The 18,024-nt window shown below is 36.3% G+C and overlaps 1 long non-coding RNA gene across 1 annotated transcript in view; it reads left to right on the top strand.

The window, feature by feature from the left end:
* LOC141580057 (uncharacterized) overlaps positions 1-16,251 on the top strand; it is a 117,856-nt gene extending 101,605 nt beyond the window's left edge. Inside the window, exon 3 of the long non-coding RNA XR_012512052.1 lies at positions 1,553-16,251. This is a non-coding gene — a long non-coding RNA (uncharacterized LOC141580057). The remainder of the gene's footprint in view (positions 1-1,552) is intronic.
* The last annotated feature ends 1,773 nt before the right edge of the window (positions 16,252-18,024 follow it).

The following is an 18,024-nucleotide window of genomic DNA, read 5'->3' as shown; positions in this document are numbered from 1 at the left end:
GGTATTATTTCCATTTCTATAGAAGAGATTGAGGAAGAAGAAAGAATAGGTAACCATAGCAGCCACAAAACTGATGGCAGGTGGTGCTGAGATTTGAACCTTGGTTTGCACAGAGATGTAGGAAGTATAAAGATTTAGCTATATCTGGAGAAAAAGCATTATATGCAAAGACAAAGCCCTTTAGAGAAAAAGTCCTTGGTGTGTCAGAGGAACAGCAAAGAAGTCAATGAGGCTGAAACCTAGGAACCTAGGGAGAGTGTGGTAGGGGAATGAAGCCCAGGAGGTGATATGGGTGGAGTGGGGAGGGATACCAATCCTGTAGGCTGTTGTAAGGGCTTTGTATTTACTCTAAGTGAGGGTTTGGAGCAGAAGAGTGATATAATTTACATTTTCCAAAGACACTTGTATTACTATGTGGAGAATATACTGTAGAGATGGCAAAACTGCAAACAGGGAAATCATTTAGTATGCTATCACAATATCCTAAGTCAGAGAGAGATTTTTGTGGCTTCTTCTAAGGTGGTAGTGGAGGAAGGGGTGAGCAATAGTTAAATTCTATATATATTTTGAATGAAGAGCCACTAAGATTTGCTGACATGTGACAGCAGATAATATTATATTGAGGTTCTAGTAGAAAAATTATAATTATATAGTCAAAGCAAGCACATTAGAATTAATTCACTGAGAATAATGCCCCATTCAAAATACGCATTTTTTTTTAAAAAAAAACTTGAATGCTTTTTAACTTGAATGCTTCTAACATCTTCCTGCTAATACCATTTTCAGTTTGACCTAAAAAATGCTGCCTAGAAATTACTCACTGAGCCTTCATTTATATTAAGAAGGCATAGTCAACATTCTAGATTCCTGTATGATATATTTGTGGAACAATGTATATAAATTTTTGTTCCAACAAATTCTGTTGTGTGTGTTTATTTTTAGACATGAATTCATCTGAAGCCATGCTATTCATAAGACAGATTCTGGTCTTTTGGTGACATTTTTACTAGTTCAAATATTTATATTAGAATACGTTAAAGACATAGTGTATTATTATCAGAGATAGTATAGGTCACCCTATCAATTTAAGAAAGATGAAAATAGCAACTGGAAAAATATGTAAATACAAGTTCCTATCTAATGTATCTGGAAGAAAAATCACCTTGAATTATTAATTTTACGTATTATCTCACTTCACTATTTGTTTCTTATGTTTCATTTTTCTTAATCAGAGTAATTGATGTTAGCTGGAGTTAAAAAAAAAGTTTCTTTTTCTGAGTGGGTAAAGCATTTTTTTCCAGTTATAGAAATACACACATTAGCATTTGATATAGTCTGACTCTGTATTCCCACCCAAATCTCATCTTGAATTGTCATCTGAATTGTAATTCCCATGTGTTGGGGGAGGGACCTTGTGGGAGGTGATTAGATCATGGGGGTGGTTCCCCCGTGCTATTCTCATGATAGTGAGTTCTCATGAGATCTGATGGTTTTATAATGGGCTTTTTTCCTCCCTTTGCTCTTCACTTTTCTTGTCTGCCACCATGTGAAGAAGGACATGTTTGCTTCCCCTTCCACCGTGTTTGTAAGTTTCCTGAGGCCTCCCCAGCGCTGCAGAACTGTGAGTCAATTAAACCTCTTTCCTTTATAAGTTACTCAGACTGCAGTATTTCTTCATAGCAATGGACTAATACAGTATTATATGTTAAGTGACATGAATTATATGCATTTATTTTGAATCCTGTATATTATGGAGTTAAAACTGCAAAGATTTTAAAAAATAGTTACTGTATCATAAGATCATGTATGATTTTGCATGTAAACAGCTACTTATTTGGTATAACATGATGCAGATAGAAATGGAATCCTAACACAATAATCCATGTTGAAACCATGTTACAGAAGGTGGAGCACTGTTCTGGCTACATCTCGAAAACATTACCGTTATGATCTCATGTGTGTTCCATGTTGCACCAATGCCTTTGTTTCCGGTGTTTGTCACTTATGACTGCTGTAACAAAGTGCCATGCCATAAACTGGGTGGGTTAAACAATTCTGGAGCCTCGGAAGTCATAGATCAAGGAGCCAGCATGGTCAGGTTCTGTAAAGGGAGGGCGTGGGGAGGTTGGGGAGGGATAACATGGGAGAAATGCCAGATATAAGTGACGGAGGGATGGAGGCAGCAAACCACATTGTCATATATGTACCTATGCAACAATCCTGCATGATCTACACATGTACCCCAGAACCTAAAGTACAATTTAAAAAAATGATTTGGAAAATACTAAGTATAGTTAAACAAATTGCAGTAAGACTTTTCAGGGTAATTATTATTATTTTTTTTTTTGAGACAGAGTCTCACTCCATCACCAGGCGCGAGGCTGGAGTGCAGTGGCGCGACCTTGGCTCACTGTAACTTCCACCTCCCGGATTCAAGCAATTCTCCTGCCTCAGCCTCCCAAGTAGCTGGGACTACAGGCATGCGCCACTGCACCCAGCTAATTTTTTTGTATTTTAGTAGAGACGGGGTTTCACCATGTTGGCCAGAATGGTCTTGATCTGTTGACCTTGTGATCCGCCCACCTTGGCCTCCCCAAGTGCTGGGATTACAGGCATGAGCCACTGCACCTGGCCCTTTTTCAAGTTTTTGATACAAATGTGCCCCATTCTTCTTTCATGTGGGAGGGGGATATAGTAAGGTAACCAAAACTTACTCAACTAATACCCTTATTTAGGAATTAGCTCAGAAGATTGATGTTCTGAGGCACATGAAATAGGAAAATTTTGCTTTACGATATGAAATCTCATGCTATTTCTTTCATTACCCTTCAGTGGTTACTAAGCACTATGATTTTATTATATTGTATGCTGGTACACTTTTTGTTATTCTTTAGAAATATTTCTCTGTTATTTAATATATGGTTTGAGACAATTGGGAAAACAATGAATTGTGATGCTTCATAGCAGAAACAAGATAAAATTTAGGAGGAATCAATCAGTTGAATGCAGCTAAAACAGTTAAACCACAAATTACTACTACCATCACCCCTCCACCACCACCACCAAAAGCAAACATTTCTGTAATATTTACTGATTGGGCTATGTAAACTTTCTAAGCTTAAAGGCAACTGGCCAAGAACAAATTAATAAATACAAGTTGGATAGATGATAGTTTATTAATAACTGAAACTTTATAAATGATAAAAAGGATATAACAAAAAATCACAAGACAAACATTAACATAAGAAAATAATTACTACAAATAGAACAAGATATTAATATTTTTAACAAAAGATATTTTTATCACCATATAAATCTATAAGAAATACACAAAGACAGTAATACATAAGGGACAAAAAATAAGAAATGATCATTTCCCACAAAGAAAATTCCAATGCATGAATTTTTTTTCAATAATACTGTAAGTTTCTGCCATCAAATATTGTAATAACTTTGGATATAAATATAAGCTGAGTAAGTATATTTTCATTGTTTTCAAGAGGGTTAATATTCTTAGCATGTAAATAGCTTTTTTAAAAACAAAAAATCAACCTCTACCAGCCACCCAGCAAATCACTGTAATAGGAAAATGGGCAAAAGTCGAGAATAAACAACTTATTTACAAAAGCACCAAATTGCCAACCAACAAGACACCCTTATTGACCTTTCCAGTGATGGGAATGAAATAGTTAATGATACCAAAAGATGTCAAAGTGAGGGGAACCAGACCCGCTTATACAGTGCTGGGGATATTACTGTGGGGGACATTGTGATGTGTGACCCATGTCCTCGTTCAGTGGAGCACTTGTTGAGCTAGCTGCTAGAACTGTCTTATCTGCAGGGATTCAGAGATTGCCTCAGTGGAAGAAATGGGGATGTATAAATCCCTAGTCATTTCAGCCCAATTCAGGACAATTCTGAAGAACTGTCAGACTTTCAGAGCTCCCCATGGAGTCAGCTGAGAGTTACTGTTGAGCTTTTGTTGCTGGCTTGCTGCTTCTGCTCAGTCCTTCCTTCCACAGAAGTTGATTCTAAAAGCTCTCTTTAGTAAACATCTAGTACATTTACTTCCATTTAAGAATTTGCTGTCTAAGGAGGCAAACCTGCTGTAATTGTACATTTCCATGACTTTCTTTTTTTGTTCTGTTTTGAGGGCAAACCGATTATGGCATCAAAATACTTAAACGTGGCTTGCTGTTTAATTCAAAAACGAGTTTCTACAAAGTTGTTATGAAAGAAAGCAAAGATGTATCTCCTAGAACGTTCATTGTAGCACAGTTGGTGATACAGAAACTGTACAGATAAACTATGTGGCCAGATGTTGGATATTGGCAAGATTGTTTCAACTGTACAATATTCATGAGGACATGAAAAATGATAGTTTGGAAGAATACTTAATAAATTGGAAAATATTTATGATATGTAAAAATAACAGGTTTCCAGGAAGTATATTCATCCTAATCTCTTTTTCAGAGTACATATGGGTGCATACAAAAAAGAAAATATAATAAAATGTTATTGTTTTCTTTGAGAAATAGGTTTTTTTTTATCATTTTAATTTTTGTGGTCTCTGAATCCTCCAGTTTTTTTTAGCAATAATTACCAATGTCTTATAATCTAAGGGAAAAGCCTGTATATTTTATTTTTAAAAACTGTGTCTTAAACTCTTGAGCACTCATATGGAAACTGCTTTGATACTGATTTATTTTGTTTTATGTGGGGCACTCTTCAGAAACATACTTTTGTTTGGCAGCCTATTAGTAATAACTTTGAGGGGAATGCCCTGCTCCCTTATTATATGTACCCATGAATGTGAGTTTCTCTTTTGTAATACACAGTGCATCTATATTCCGGTCTGAGGTCTACTAGATCCCTGGAGTTGACCAGAGACAGGGGTGGAGGAGTAAACAGGGGAACTGAAAGGCAGTGTCTCAGACTTCCCCATGCCATCTTCAGTCAGAGCAGCTGTACTTTTATGTTTTACATGTCTAGTTTCTCAGTAATCTGGAACAGTTTTCCCTGGCTTAAAGCAGTTTGAATGACAGTTTTCTATGGTCTATTAGTTCTGTCCCTTGCAGTTACTTGGAGGACTCCAGAGTAAATATTTGGACTGCATTAATTTAGCTACACTGAGAAATACTTTCAATGAATTATGCTTTAATATCCAATTTATACCAGGGTGAAATAAAAAATAGTTAATGAAAAACATTTTTACATTTTCAGAACCACTTTGAAAGAGTTCGTTATGTTATTATCTAATCTCCCATTTGTATAAGAAGGCATGTAGAAAATTTCTCATGGAACTTAGGATGAGAAAAAAAGATGATTTTCTTCCCCTAATATAATTGACATGAGATTTTTAATCAAGAAGGGCTAAACAACCATTAAGTTTCCATTTTTGCATTGTCTATGAGGACACTCAGAATCAAATTTAGTGCTCAATTTTTAGTAATTATCTTATTTTTAAACCACTATCCTACAAATATCTTTCCATTTCATGGTTGTGATCTCTATTTTCATATTTAATTACCTGTTTACTTATGATCTCCTTTTATTGTAAGCTGCCCTAAATCTTTTGACAGTTAAATGGAGTATACATTACAAATGATATTTTAAGCTGTCATAGAGAATCTTACAAATGCCTTGTCAAATATGACTCATCTATAATTTCAACTAACTTGTTCATTGTTTGAATGCAAATATTGTTATAGATCTTTGGTTACTACTGTTTTATTTTACTTATTAGATCATTCTCTTTCCCTACTCCTCACTCCCACCATCATCACCATAGGTTGGTATGGCTTGAATTACAAAGGTCCTGTATGCCTCCATGCTACCTGAAGTCAGGTAGCATTTAGACTGCTTACCCTATAGCAGATATGTCCCTTAAATGTTTGCTTTTCTCCTCAGGGATAAACCAGGGGAAAGTGGTTTTCATCTTGCATAGAAACGTTTATAACAAACTTTATAAAAAAAAAGTTTATAACAAAAACATGTTTCTGTGATGCAGAAACATGTTTTTCTAAGTTTCCAAATTTCACTGGAGAGAAAACAAAGGTGTGTGTGTGTGTGTGTGTGTGTGTGTGTGTGTGTGTGTATGTGTGTGTGTGAATTTTGGCTTTCATTGCCATTGCTTTTGGTGTTTTAATCATGAAGTCTTTGCCCACGCCTATGTCCTGAATGGTATTGTCTAGCTTTTCTTCTAGTGTTTTTATGGTTTTAGGTCTTACATTTAACTCTTTAATACATATTGAGTTAATTTTTGTATAAGGTATAAGAAAGGGGTCCAGTTTCAGCTTTCTGCATATAGCTAGCCAGTTTTCCTAACACCATTTATGAAATAGGGAATCCTTTCTACAGTTTTTGTCAGGTTTGTCAAAAATGAGATGGTCGTAATATGTAGTGTTATTTCTGAAGCCTCTATTCTGTTTCATTGGTCTGTATATCTGTTTTGGTATCAGTACCATGCTGTTTTGGTTACTGTAGCTTTGTATATAGTTTGAAGTCAGGTAGCTTGAATCTTCCATCTTTGTTCTTTTTGCTTAGGATTGTCGTGGCTATTCGAACTGTTTTTTGGTTCCATATGAAATTTAAAGTAGTTTTTGCAAATTCTGAGAAGAAAGTCAATGGTAGTTTGATGAGGATAGCATTGAATGTGTAAATTACTTTGGGCAGTGTGGCCTTTTTCACGATATTTATTCTTTCTATCCATGAGCATGTAAAGTTTTTTCATTTGTTTATGTCCTCTCTTATTTCCTTGAGCTGTGATTTGTAGTTCTCCTTGAAGAGGTCATTCACGTGCCTTGTAAGTTGTAATCCTAGATATTTTATTCGCTTTGTAGCAGTTGTGAATGGGAGTTCACTCATGATTTGGCTCTCTGTTTGTCTGTTATTGGTGTATAGGAATGCTTGTGATTTTTGCATGTTGATTTTGTATCCTGGGACTTGCTGAGGTTGCTGAAGTTACTTATCAGCTTAAGGAGATTTTGGGCTGAGACGATGAGGTTTTCTAAATATACAATCATGTCATCTGCAAACAGAGACAATTTGACTTCCTCGCCTTCTATTTGAATACTCTTTATTTCTTTCTCTTGCCTGATTGCCCTGGCCAGAACTTCTAATACTATGTTGAATAGGAGTGGTGAGAGAAGGCACCCTTGTCTTGTGTTGGTTTTCAAAGTGAATGCTTCCAGCTTTTGCCAATTCTGTATAATATTGGCTGTAGGTTTGTCATAAATAGCTCTTATTATTTTGAGATATGTTCCATCAATACCTAGTTTATTCAAAGTTTTTAGCATGAAGGAGTGTTGAATTTTATCAAAGGCCTTTTCTGAATCTACTGAGATAATCATGATAATCATGTGGTTTTTGTCTTTGGTTCTGTAATGTAATGGATTACATTTATTGATATATGTATGTTGAACCAGCCTTGCATCCCAGGGATGAAACCGATTTGATCGTGGTAGATAAGCTTTTTGATGTGCTGCTAGTATTGGTTTGCCAATATTTTATTGAGGATTTTTGCATTGATATTCATCAGGGATATTGACCTGAAATTTTCTTTTTTTGTTGTGTGTCTGCCAGGTTTTGGTATCAGGATGATGCTGGCCTCATAAAATGAGATAGGGAGAGGTTCAGCTTTTTGTATTATTTGGAGTAGTTTCAGAAGCAGTGGTACCAGCTCCTCTTTGTACCTCTGGTAGAAGTTGACTGTGAGTCCATCTGGTCCTGGGCATTTTTTGGTTGGTAGGCTATTAATTATTGCCGCAATGTCAGAACTTGTTATTGGTCTATTTAGGGATTCGACTTCTTCCTAGTTTAGTCTTTGGAAGGTGTATGTGTCCAGGAATTTATCCATTTCTTTTACATTTTCTAGTTTATTTGCATAGAGGTGTTTATAGTATTCTCTGATGTTAGTTTATATTTCTGTGGGATCAGTGGTGATATCCTCTTTATCATTTTTTACTGTGTCTATTTGATTCTTTTCTCTTTTCTTCATTAGTCTGACTAGAGGTCAATCTATTTGGTTGTTTAGTTTCCATGTAGTTGTGCAGTTTTGAGTGAGTTTCTTAATCCCAAATTCTACTGTAATTGCACTGTGGTCTGAGAGACTGTTTTGATTTCTGTTCTTTTGGATTTGCTGAAAAGTGTTTTACTTCCAATCATGTGATCAATTTTAGAATAAGTGTGATGTGGTGCTCAGAAGAATGTATATTCTGTTGATTTGGGGTGGAGAGTTCTGTAGATATCTATTAGGTCTGCTAGGTCCAGAGCTGAGTTCAAGTACTGAATATCCTTGTTAACTTTCTGTCTCGTTAATCGGTCTAATATTGACAGTGGGGTGTTAAAGTTTCCCAATATTATTATGTGGGAATCGATGTCTCTTTGTAGGTCATTAAGAACTTGCTTTATGAATCTGAGTGCTCCTATATTTGGTGTGTATATATTTAGAATAGTTAGCTCTTCTTGTTGCATTGATCCCATCACCATTATGTAATGCCCTTCTTTGTCTTTTTTGATCTTTGTTGGTTTAAGGTCTGTTTTATCAGAGACTAGGATTGCAACTCTTGCTTTTTTTGGCTTTCCATTTGCTTGATAAATCTTCCTCCATCCCTTTATTTTGAGCCTATGTGTGTCTCTGCATGTGAGATGAGTCTCCTGAATATAATGCACCAATGGGTCTTGACTATCCAATTTGCCAGTCTGTGTCTTTTAATTGGGGCATTTAGCCCATTTACACTTAAGGTTAATATTGTTATATGTGAATTTGATCCTTTCATTATGGTTCAAATGTCATTATGATACTAACTTGTTATTTTGCCTGTTAGTTGATACAGTGTCTTCATACTGTTGATAATCTTTACCATTTTGTATGTTTTTGCAGTGGCTGGTACCAGTTTTCATTTCTATATTTAGTGCTTCATTCAGTAGCCTCTTGTAACACAGCCTAGTGGTGATAAAATCTCAGTATTTGCTTGTCTGTAAAGGATTTTATTCATCCTTCACTTATGAAGCTTAGTTTGGCTGGATATGAAATTCTGGGTTGAAAATTCTTTTCTATAAAAATGATGAATATTGGCCCCCACTCTCTTCTGGCTTATAGGATTTCTGCAGAGAGATCAGCTGTTAATCTGGTGGGCTTCCCCTTGTGGGTAACCTGACCCTTCTCTCTGACTGCCCTCAAAATTTTTTTCTTCATTTCAACCTTGGTGAATCTAATGATTATGTGTCTTGGGGTTGCTCTTATCGAGGAGTATCTTTGTGGTGTTCTCTGTATTTCCTGGATTTGAATGTTGGTCTGCCTTGCTAGCTTGGGGAGATTCTCCTGGATAATATCCTAAAGAGTATTTTCCAACTTGGTTCCATTCTGCCCATCACTTTCAGGTACACCAGTCAAACGTAGGTTTGGTCTTTTTACATAGTCTTATATTTCTTGGAGGCTTTTTTCATTCCTTTTCATTCTTTTTGCTTGAATCTTGTCTTCATGCTTTATTTCATTAAGTTGATCTCAATCTCTGATATCCTTTCTTCTGCTAGATTGATTTGGCTATTGATACTTGTGTATGCTTCACAGAGTTCTTATGCTATGTTTTTCAGCTCCATCAGGTAATTTATGTCCTTTGAACTGGATGTTCTAGTTGGCATTTCATCTAACCCCTTTTCAAAGTTCTTAGCTTTTTTTTTTGCATTGGGTTAGAATATGCTTTTTTTTTTTTTTTTTTTTTTTGCTCAGAGGAGTTTGTTGTTACCCACCTTCTGAAGCCTACTTCCGTCAATTAATGAAACTCATTCTTCATCTTGATTTTTTTCCCTTGCTGGCAAGGAGTTGTGATCCTTTGGAGAAGAGGCATTCTTGTTTTCAGAATTTTCAGACTTTTTCTGCTGGTTTTTCCTCATCTTCTTGGATTTTTCTACCTTTCATCTTTGATGTAGGTGACCTTCAGATGGAGTTTCTGTGTGGACATCCTTTTTGTTGATGTTGATGGTATTCTTTTCTGTTTGTTAGTTTTTCTTCTAACAGTCAGACCTTAGAGGTCTGCTTTGCTGGAGGTCCACTCCAGACCCTGTTTGCCTGGGTAACACCATCAGAGGCTGCAGAATAGCAAAGATTGTTGCCTATTTCTTCCCCTGAAAGCTTTGTCCCATAGGGGCACCCACCAAATGCCAGCCAGAGCTCTCCTGTATGAGGTGTCTGTCAACTTTTGTTGGGAGGTGTCTCCCAGTCAGGAGGCATGGGGTAAGGGACCCACTCGAGGAGGCAGTCTGTCCCTTAGCAGAGCTCCAGTGCTGTGCTGGGAGATCCACTCCTCTCTTCAGAGCTGGCAGGCAGGAACATTTAAGTCTGTTGAAGCTGCTCCCTTTCCCACAAGGGAGTTTTATCTATCATCTTTTTGTTATTATTTTGTGAATTCTATAGGGCAAGTATTTTTAACATTAAATTTTTAGTACTTACTTTTGAGGAATTCTTTGGAAAATCAAAGGCATAAAAGATGAGTATTTTTCTGGATTGTTAAAAACCTTGGCATTTTCAATTTTTCTTGAAAGATTATTAGGCTAAGACTTTTCTAGAACTAATTTCTTGTCTCCTAGGACTGTCACATATTCTATCTTTGGGAAACATCTTCAAGGAAGGATCATTTGTCTTCAATAACTTCTAGATCTTGACATGTTTTAATTACAGTTCATAAACCTTTTATTGATTGTCTTATGGCCTAAGGCTGAACTCCTCTTTCAGACTTGCAGAGAGAACATCTCAGGAATTCAGCATGGAATGGTAATGCTTATCTTGTGGATTATCATATTACAAATTTGCCTTCCTATGCATTATTTCCACCTCTACACTTCACACTTGAATGACTTGTATACAATCATTTTAGCAGACAGTTATATGCACACAGGTTGTATTTGTGAATGTATGAATATCTAAGCATCCAGAAAAATGCAAAAAGGCTTTGTGTGAGGCCAAACATGCAGTAGTTCACCTTTACCTACTTCTTCCCAGTGTTTGAAACTGTAAGGTGATATCAAAACCAGACAGTCCTTAGGGAGACCAAATCTTGCAGCTCCAAATCCACCAATGTTATGCTAAGTCCCCTGTTACAGATTGAAATGTATTCTCTCAAGTTTTGTATGTTGTAGTACTAACCCTAGTACTCAAAATATGACCTTGTTTGGATAAAGGTCCTTGCAGATGTAACTAGTTTAGATGATGTCATGCTGGAGTAGAGTGAAGCTCTAATATGACTCATGTCCTTATAAAATGGAGAAATGTAAACACACACACACACACACACACACACACACACACACACACACGGAGAACACCAGGTGAAAATGAAGCCAGAGGCAGATATGGGGTCATGCTTTTACAGGACAAATAATATCAAAGATTGTCAATAGACCACCAGAAGCTAGGCAAGAGATGTCAGCTTTTCCTTCAGGGTTTTTAGAAGGAACCAACCTGGCCAACACGTTGATCTCTTAGACATATAGGCTCTAGACCAATGAGATAATACCTTGCTTTTGTTTAAGCCACCAGTTTATGGTCTTTTGTTATAGGATTTCAGTTCATCTACCAGGACTAATAAAGTCTCCAAACTTTTAATTAAAAAAAAAAAAAATTCACCCATATAGCAGTTCCCTGTTTGGAACTTTTAACTTTTTTTCCTTAGTACCTCCTTTTTCTCTTATGGTACCTGTACTTATTCCACTAAAGCTCTTTCCTGCTGTATCCTACAACTTCTCCTTCTTATCCTCTGTGATTTGCTGCATTTTGCTTTGCAAAAGCCCTTCAATCTTCTCTGAGTTTTTCTTCTGCTTTTTCCGCTATAAATAAAAACGTGTTTTTATCCTCACTATTGGAATACACATATTTTGAAATAATGTTCTGTGGCCAATATTTTATCTTAAGGTCTTCCTCACTTTTTTCTCTTCCCTCATGCCTACTGCTTCTGTTCTTCCTTTTTATGATCCCCAAGTCACAGACTCCCCACTATTCTCTGAGCCATTCATGTGACTTGTGTTAAATGACTCTGTGCATTCACTTGCGTTCTTAACCAGGCCAGGCTTCTTGATATGTCTCTTCGATATTTTTTTGTGGCATCCTAAAGTTCTTTGTAGTCTTGACTTTCTGATGTGCTTTTAATTAATGATAACCACATTGCTTATTTCTGTGTTCCAACTTTGTTGAATATAGTGACAAAATGGTACTGTCGGCTCCCATATTCTCTCATGCTATCAATCTCAGCTGGGCCCTTGCTACTGCATAGCTGTTATGGCATTTCTATTTTGTTTTATTTTCCTGTCTACCAAATATGACTCAGGTCCTGGTAAATTATATTTTCTTATACACTGGTAAAGTTGAGCCTACATGACACAGTGCCCTTAGTGTCTAAAGATGGAAATCATTGCATTCCTTCCACAACAACAAGAAAAAGCCCCACCTCTACTCTTTGTATTCCTCATAATTGTCTATGTAGTAAGCCCTTGCAAGCCTTCAAATTTTTGCAAGCCTTCAAATTTTTGCAAGCCTTCAAATTTGGACCCAACTTTGCTTTTCTGAGAATATTTTCAACACATATTGGACTAAAATTTAAGTAGAATGTATGCCATATCCCAAATCTGCTTTAAATTTTCCCAACTTCATCACTCTACTATTTTATGCTTCTGAATGCTGCTTTTTTTATTCCCCTTCTTGCCTATATCAAATAATTTCCACCTTTCTAGACCCAACTCAACTGCTACTTTTTCATCAAGCTACTCTTGATCTCCCGGCTGCTTGTAATTTTCTTTCCCGTTTTTTGCTATAGTTTCTATAAGTACTAAAACAATTATATATATATATATATATATATATACACACACACACACACACACACATACACACACACACACACACACACATATATATATATATATATACACACACACACACATATTCATGTTTGCTATGTTTATTGATGCTAAGCTTCTTTACGGAAGGCATACAATCTTATTATCCTTTCTGTCTCCTATTGTCCTTTGTTGGCTGCATATAATAGATATAAAATAAATGGCTTAAATGAATACATCATTTTAGAATGACTTCTGAGTAATTATAGCCAAATAACTATGTACATGCTTAATTTTTCATTCAGATATCTGGAGATATTTAAGCATAGTAATCTCAACATTCAAATGTCATTTTTTAAAAAAGAGATGATAAGATAATCTTTTAAAACAAAGCAAAACCCAAATACAAAACAGCTAAACACAAAAACAGTATGGAATCTAACATGAAACTCAATATTTTATAACTATTGTGCTTTAGTTTTCCTTACTGTAAAGGATTTCCTAATTCAAAGAAAAGTTTGAGGATAAATGAGCAGTTTTGTGTCTTTCTCTGTATGTAGGTGAATAAAGGTGCACAAATCTGCCAAAAGTGTGTACTCTTTTGGTGTGTTTGTCTAGGATACATTGTGTAGATTTACTCTTAATACTATTTATTGTTTCCCAGAGGATTTTCAGTGCAGGCATTCTTAGACTTTATTCTGTCTGCATCTAGATGCGCTCACATAATTCTGAAAAATGCAAATGCAAAGACAAGAGGATAAATTCTGTACTTTTCTGTTCTGTATCCTCAAGAAAGCAACAATGCATAAAACGCTGTCACTTGGGAACACAAAAAGAGATTCATGCTCAGCATTCTGTTCTACTTTTTTTAAAACACAGAGATGGCTGCTGTACTAGTGCCTTACATATCTTTTCTGAGGTATGCCTGAGAATTGCTAATGTACCTCTCCCCAATTCCGTTAGTATGAAATAATTATTATTATCCTAGCTCTCCTTATGTCTTTTAATCCTTCCGTTTATAACTTCTCTCTTATTCTTGCTGCCTAATTGGGTTGAAAGATGGAATTAGAACACCTATGAATATGTTTGTTTGGGTTGTAATACTTTTTAATTTTTTTGTAGTCTTCGAGCCATACCTTGTTGACATGATAAGGACTATAGCACATGCTTTTTGAATTCCAGAAACCTAAATTTGAATTCCAGTTCCACCATTTATCCCCAGTGATTGTGAGCAAATTGATTAACCTCTCTCAGCTTCAATTTTCTTATCTTTAAAAAGAAGACAATAACATTTGCTTTGTAGGGTTGTTTGCAGTTTTAGAGAAAATTGTGTATCTAAAGCACATAGCACAGTGCCTGGCACATAGTTGGTGCTGAATAAATGGTGGATATTATTCTGCTTCTACTTAGGGAAACATATGACAACAATTTTCATTTAAATACTGCAGTTTTCACTGACCATAAAGTCTCTTTTCATAATATAGATGATTGATAACTATGAACTGAGTATACCCTATGTCTCCTCTACCACTTTGCTCTCCAACTCCAACTTACTTTTGGAAGATGCTTTCTTTGGGAAGATGGGGACATGTTCTTGAGTTTCATGGTCACTGCAAGTAGAGTAGAAAGGGACAAAAATCTTTCTGTTCTAAGCAGTTCTTATATAACTTGCCAATATTACATTATCTTTTTGTCTTTCATCTCACCAGGATGTTACTACTGAGAAAAAACTAACTTTAATGCCACACACAGAAACAGTATCCACTATAAAGTTCTGGACAAAGAACAATGTAACTTCTCCCACACCAAAGTCTTGGTTCCACTCAGCATTGGACATCATCATAGACTTATTTCCTTGGACAAGGAAAAGAGCTACTTAGTAACTCTCTTGAGAAAAATCTCAGGTACCCCAATCTGTTTTACTAGGTGATTGACTATAAAATTTTCAAGAGAAGATTTTCTTCTTCATTTGTTAGAAATAAAGTTTTTGCAGGCCATCTATGCTTCAACTCAGTTAAGGGGGGCACTATATAATTTTATACAGATTAAAAGTCAGAATCTGAAGGCAAAAGAAGTCTCAGCCTGGCAAAGTGTTTTGTGATTAAACACATAGAGGAATTGAGAACAAAATTTGAAAGATTTGGGGGATAAGGGGTATAGTTTCAAACTACCCAATATGGGGGTAAACCAATTTAAAAATACCTTTGTTCTCTTCTGGGCCTTCTGGTCACACCTGCTGTACCTACCATGCTTTGAAGATGTCTCACGTAGGTATGATTTTGGAACAGAATGTCAAAAACCCAGCTTTCCAATAGAACTTCACATCACATTTTGTAGGAAGAAAATGTAGCTATCAAACCTCAACTCATCATCCAAGGACAGTGACAAGCAAGGTTGGGCTCCAAGTCCTTACCAAGCATTGGATAAATATAAAAAGCATTAAAATTATCAGATCATCATGTTGTCTTAATTTAAATGGTAGATCTTTTTAAAAACCACTGTTTGAACCTATGTAGAATTAATTATTTTAAAAATAAATGCTATCCATATATATTTTTACATATGCACAGAAAATATTTGGAGGGTAACCAAGAATCTGTTAGGAGTGATTTCCATTGGAGTTTGGCTGAAAATGGGAATTTTACTTTTTATTTTATACTCTTATATTGTTTGAATTCTTAAACTGTCCCTGAATATATACCCATACAAGTTTATACTAGTTTATGAAAATTATGTACATAATATGGTCTGTAGTATAAATAAATTCAAAGCAAACATCACATATATTATGTATCTCTGTTGTTCAAAGTCTTCACTTACTGTGCCCTGTGGGATATTTCAGTCTATGTAATGTTTTTGCTGCACATGTCACTCTGGTTTATTTCTCCCTCTCCTTCTTTGTGGCTCATTCACTTTCATTTACAAAATTTCTTCTTTCCCGCAATGTAGAACAGTTTACCTCTCTCTCTCTCTCTCTCTCCCCTTCTTGGTTTCGAGTAGGATTGACCCAGCTTCAGATCTCATCTTAAGTGGCGTATTAAGTATTTTGTTAAACAATACATAAGTATTACTTCTAGTAATAAAAATATATATATTTTTTCTGGGCAGGGCACAGTGGCTCACGTCATAATTCCAGCACTTTGGTAGGCCAAGGCAGGTGGATCACTTGAGGTCAGGAGTTTGAGACCAGCCTGACCAACATGGCAAAAGCCTATCTTTACTAAAAAATACAAAAAATTAGCTGGTTGTGGTGGCAGGCACCTGTAATTCCAGCTACTTGGGAGGCTGAGGCAGGAGAATCACTTGAAGACGGGAAGTGGAAGCTGCAGTGAGCCGAGATTGTGCCATTGCATCCTAGCAGTAGTGTTGACAGGCAATCAGGTTGGAGTCCAGGTTTGATGGTGCTAACTAGAGGAGAGAAGAGAGAAGGGGAGGGGAGGGGGGAGGGAAGAGACAGGAGACAGGAGGAAAGGGGCATGGAGGGGAGGGGAATGGAGGTGAGGGGAGGAGAGGAGAGGGAAAAAGAACCTCATCTTAGAAGAGCTGAGTTCCTGGGCAGAATATTGAAGTAGGAACTCTAGCCCACAGGGTAAGGCATACAACTAGTTACTGCAACTAGAGTACAAACGGGTACAATTAGTCTTTAGAAATTTTCAGAAACCCATTTGCTAGTGTAAAAATTTATCATCAGGATAAAAATTGTGATCAGAATCAGGAGCTAGCCCCTGTGTTTCCCAATCTTGGATGCAAATTGGAATTACGTGGGGAGCTCTGACAACCGTGAGTTCAGATTCCCACCCCAGATTCAGATTTAATTGGTCTAGGGTATAAGTTGGGTGTGGGGCTTACTTAGAAGTCTCTATTATTCAGCTAACATTGAGAACCACTGTACTGGGATGAATTAATGCCAAATTACCTAAATAAGATGAATCTCAGAAGCTGAGACAGAGCTGAGACTGCAGATGAATGTCCAGTAGGCTCAGCAGTGAGGCGGAGAGAGCTGGGGAGGTGAATCAGCAGTAGGGCCGGATGCATTATTGAAACTAGGGGTAAGGGAGTCCAAAGTCTTCAGCAGATTTTGAGCCCCATTAGAGGTGAACTGGAGTTAAGGCTAGAAGCCAACCACATGTTTTCCCTCATTTTACTTCATCCTCCATTAGTGCATCATACCATTTAGTTTCAGCAATCTCAGCCCTCTCTGAATCTCTGTCACCTTCTTATAGCTACTGGTTGATCATGCTTTCTCCTGTTTTGCTGTATTATCTTCATTTAGTTAGATAAAGTGCTTCAAGAGTTCATATGTAACAGAGAAATTAAGCTCAAGCGAGTGGTCAGAGTGAAGTACGGTAACACTTTTTCTTAGCTTTGACATTCTTACAAGATTAGGAAGAATAAATATAAAAATTGCCATTAAAGTGTCTTGTCCTTGGCCAAGGAATATGACACACCTTTATGGTCTTTGCATAATTATGTATCCTAGAATGATAATGTACATAAACTAGAAATAAAAACAGCAAAAGACAAGAATTTATTTCTTTCCAATTGGCCAACTCTTCACAGTTTTTACCTTTGCAAATCCAAAAGATTTAGTGACTTATTCCACTTTTACTTTCCAGCAAAATATTATGGAGAAGAGCCAAAATGGATATTTGATATTTTCATAACATAAATTTCATTAGACCATTAGCTTGATTATGTATATGAGATGTCTTCACAAAGTTCATTGAAAATGCATATTATGAAATTGCTAGGCATGGATTTCATTTTTTTTTGCATCAAAATAAACCCTTACTAATGTATTATAGCATATCTGAAGAGGATCGAGTTTGAGGCACTAAGGGAGATAAGACAACACTATGAAAAGAGCCCCTATCAGAGCAACATTAATTCTGCTAAAACTGAAGCAAGGGCAAACATCAAATTTATGGTGAAGCTTGGATGTAAAAATGGCAAAATCATTGATGCTTTACAAAAGTTTTATGGGTACAATGCTCCAGAAAAGTCAGCAGTTTACAAATGGATAACTCATTTTAAGAAGGGATGAGATGATGTTAAAGATGAAGCCTGTAGTGACAGATCATCCACATCAATTCGGGAGGAAAAAAATGAATCTAATTTGTGTCCTGTTTAAAGCAGACTGATGATTAACAGCACAAACAATAGTCAGCACCATAGACATCTCAACTGATTCAA

Source organism: Saimiri boliviensis, chromosome 10 (assembly GCF_048565385.1).
Source record: "Saimiri boliviensis isolate mSaiBol1 chromosome 10, mSaiBol1.pri, whole genome shotgun sequence".
Taxonomy (NCBI): Eukaryota; Metazoa; Chordata; class Mammalia; order Primates; family Cebidae; genus Saimiri; species Saimiri boliviensis.
Note: the sequence above shows the minus strand (reverse complement) of the source record. Positions and strands in the feature narration are given on the sequence as shown.